Here is a 4,534-nt window from a genome sequence, read left to right as displayed (position 1 = left end):
TCAAATACAAAATAATAAACAAATAAAAAGATAATTCAATTGTAATTGCTCTTTTACTGTTAGCGTGACACACCCACTCAGAAAAAGTTGGGATGGTGTGAAAAATGCAATAAAAAAATAAACTGGCTGAGAACGGAAGATTGAGCAGAGACTCTGCAGTTGGTCAACAGATGCATGATAAAATCTTTGGAATGATTTAAAAGATTGGAATAGATGTGCATACTTCTCCCTCAACACCAAATAACACCAGTAAACATATAATCATTACATGTGGTTTTATGAATATTGAATCCCTCGTTTCTAAGTCTCATTTAGTAAATTATTTGATTCATGATCACCATATTGATTCATTTTGTCTTACAGAAATCTGGCTACAGCACAGAGATCATGTTAGCATTAATGAATCAACTCCTTCTAGCTATTCAAATTTTCAAATTCCTTGAACCGCAGGCTGATTAGGAGGAATGGCAGCTAACTATAAATCAGGGTTACTTATCAGTCTAGAGCCAAGTTTAGTTTAGCTTGGCTTGTTTGAGTGCCTGACTTTTAGTTTTAAATTTCATGTAGATATTGAAAATGAGAGCCTAAATTTTACCCTTAACTCAGTATTAGATTCAATTGGTTCCAAAATGTAAACAAACCTACACACTCTTAATTATGTCCTCGATCTTGTTCTAACATATAGCAATGAGAGTGAACAATGAAAAGTATTTCCATATATTACTTATCTTAGTTGTTCATTTTTGATAAACCTTTGAGTTTACATTGCCTTACCACACAGCATCTAATAAATGTATTTATAGTAGGTGTCTATCAGAGAACATTTTAATCAAATTTAAAGAATCAATTGCATTACAATTTTCCTCAGTGCCATTTGCCAACACAACATAGGACAGCTACTTATGCTTTACTCATACATAAGATGAATACCTTGTTCACAGAACTGACACAGCTTAAAATAATAGAATATTGGACGGTAGTTGGCCAGAAGAGGCTGGCTCCTTGGTTTAATTCACTGCTATGTGCTTCAAAGTAGACTACAACAAAGCTTGAAAGAAAATGGCGTTCCACAAATATATAAGAACCTTGCTTAGTCTGGAGACATAGTTTAATGACATATAAGAAAGCCTTCCACAAAGCTGGGGCTGCTTATCATTCCTCATTGTTAGAGGAGAATAAGAACAACCAAGGTTTCTTTTCAGCACTTTATCCTGGCAAAGAGTACTTGCTCTGTCGAGCTATTTATTTATTTAACTCTTAGCAGCGATAAATTCATGAGTTTCTTCATCAGTAAAATTTTTTCTATCAAAAAAATCATGGAATCCTTGGAATCATGGAATTTCACTGGTGTATCATCAAATGTTTCAGCTTTAGAGGAGTTTGTAGAACCTTTTTTGTTTAGACTGTATCTGTCCTGGGCTGCATGTTGGTGTGGTGGTTAGCACTGTTGCCTAACAGGAAGAGGGTTCCTGGTTTGAATTCCCTGCTTGGAAAACATGCATCCTGACTTTGATGTTGCTTTTACACTTGGCACACATCTACAGACCCACAGCAACTGCCTGTAATGGACTGGAGAGGTCCCCCAGCCTCCAAGCTCAGCAAATAGGATCGAGTAGCACCTGTGGGAAGCAAGCCCAGTCCATAAAAACCCCACCCCACAACTCACAGGATTCATCCAAAGGATCTATTGATAACTTCTTGGTACCAGATACTCTTAGATGTTCTTTGCTCGTCATGACTGCTGAGCTCTTTTGACAGCAGTAGGATGACCATCTCAATTTTGGGTGGGTCATTGATGCACACTTTTGTCACAGTAGCCTACAGAAAATTACACTGAGATTTTTGAGTAACATATGCTTCTTTCAAAACAACATCTATTCTAGGGAGGCCAGTGCATTTTTCCAAAAAGGACGAGTAGGACAAAATAACAAATGATACCCATCATGTGGCAGAGAATTTCATTTCAATGTTATTAGAAGGAATCACAGCATTACAAAATGGTAAAAGCTTTACCCCCCCAACTGTTTTGTAAGAGTGTTGCAAGCCTGAAATACAATAAACTGATGTATATTGGCAAATGAAACTAAGCAGATGAGGGAGGTAGGACATTTTTCATGCTGGCTCAGTTTTTCTGATTTGGATTTGGACTTTATTCTGATAAACAAGGAGAGTGTTGGCACCTGCCTGGACACTCCCTAATGCCTTCAGAGAGTCAACATATCTACATGTTTTCTCTGGCTGTCTCCCACATTCCTGGGAACCTTAACAGTGCTGCTGTCTATTTTGATCCGGCAGCCATTTGATCCAGTATGGTTGGACTTGAGACCTCTGACCGTGCTGTGATTTCAAGGCCCACGGCAACCTGAGCCAGAGGGGTTGAAGTTCTGAGCCGTTAAAAGGGGGCGTGCAAACTGGTCTAATCATGACAGAAGGTTCATTAATCAAAGTCAGAGACTTCTTGTAAACAAAAGGAGGCACAAATGTTCTCAGTTCTTATTCTCTGATCATCCACAAGGTGTGCTCCAGATGTGGGGGCTGGCTGTGGAGTCAATCACTCATATACATACACACCTCTCCAGGCATGCACACAAATTGTCTTTTGCATAACATCATATGCTGGATTTCATCTTCAAAGAGAAGGGTGTGTCTGTGTGTTTGCTTAGAGACAGTATTGGTCAAATGGGCACAGACACATACACACCGTAAAATACACACACATACCTGCAGCTGAGTTTAATTTATGCTTAAGCCTCAACATGTTTCTTACCATCAAAATCCACTAGATGGCAACATTCACACAGCCATGTTCATGTTAAAACAGTGTGTGCGACCAGTGCAGTATGTGTGAAGTGCCCCTGGCCTGTGCTTAGTGGCTTAATTCTTTAGAGATTTGTGAAAGTCACAAACTATAGCACTTAAAATACTTCTTACAACTATAGATATGCCTTACCTATACCTATATCTAAACCAAGATAATAAAAGGAAAAGATAAATCCACCCTGGATGCTGATAAAAATCATATTTAGAAGTGAGAAACTGGTGATTCCAATGAGACCTAAATGCAGAAATTCCAAATGTACTGGAAGGCAGCATGATGGTGCCGCCCTTTTTTACTCAGGGTTCCTCCTCAGAATGAAACAAGTGGAATGACCCCTCAGCCTGTATTTAAGACTTAGAAAATCATAGGAACCTTACCAACCCTCACCCCAAACCTAACACACTTATCACTTTGTTAGTTTGTGTCATATTGAATCAGTCTTAATGATAATGTTGTCCAGCCTCAATCAGGTAACATGTTGTTATGGAATTTGTAAGTGCAAATTGAGTTCTTATTAGCTTATACTGCTGATAAAGGCTAGTTTGATTGGTGAGCAAAACAACAGGAAAATATTACTGGTTTTCCACCTTTTAAGTGTAGCATGGCTTGTCTCAATATCCAATTTAGCACAGTACATCAAAGAAATAGGGCATATCCCCTCTACCCTAGAACAGAAAGACCCTGCTGTCTTATCAGATGAAAGCAGGTGGGCTGTGACAGGACGTAAATGTCAAACCGGTCTACTGAAGGCAACTGAGCGAAGGAGTGAGTCATGGATGTTTCCTGCAGTGCAGAGTGGAAGATGTTAGAACTTTCCAAGGCTGAAGGTTGTTAGTTTTTAGATCATTGGCCTGGCTGAATAATCACCAGTGACCACGCAATCACACAAATGAGGAAGATTTTGTCAGTATGTTCTGCACACAGAATTATTGATAACTGACGGCAGTCAGAGAGGGGAACAGATGTGCAGACAAGCTGACACATATGGATCAATACTGCCACTATAGTCAGTAAGACCAGCAGGGTTAGGGACTGAGTTAGGAAGTGCTGCTGCACACAGTGTCGTATTGTGTGCTTTAAAAATGCCAGTCCAATCAGAGAGCATATAGCTTGATTTTTATCCAGCTGATTCTTTAAAGAAAAAGGCTCACTTCATAGCACCATTCAAACGTGTTTCATGCCATATAAGAACTGAATTAGTCATGTATAAATGGTTGTAAATCATTTTTGCAACTGCTGATAGAAAAGAATATTCAAAAGCTTGACTTCATGTATCGTAATGGAAAAACCAATAAAGACTGATTTGAATTTGATACAAACTGATTGTCAATAAAAAAATATTCATAGCTAACATTGAATGGAAATTAATAGACGAAGGTCTGGAGAAAACTGAACTAAATAGAAAAAACAAAAAACATCATTAGGAGAAGCACATAATTTGAAGTCCTACTCAGTCCATCTCCATAGATAATCTCTTAAAAACTGTGGACTATATAATTGTGATTTTTATTATTATTATAATTTATCCCTCAGGTAAACTGGAGGCTCACCTGCCCTGTGAGCTGCTAGCTCAGGTGCCAGCATGGTTCCTGAAGCTCCGGATTTTTGTACTCAGTTTACCAGGCGCCTCTGGAGCTAGCAGCTTCTACGGCAGGCTGTAGCATCTCTTGTAGTCTTCTATCTGAAACACTCATTTATAGCTCCTGTCATATTAAG

This window comes from Leuresthes tenuis, unplaced genomic scaffold, assembly GCF_036924035.1.
Source record: "Leuresthes tenuis unplaced genomic scaffold, fLeuTen1.0.hap1 SCAF_2, whole genome shotgun sequence".
NCBI classification, from domain to species: Eukaryota; Metazoa; Chordata; class Actinopteri; order Atheriniformes; family Atherinopsidae; genus Leuresthes; species Leuresthes tenuis.
The sequence above is the reverse complement of the archived record's forward strand: the minus strand, read 5'-3'. Positions refer to the sequence as shown.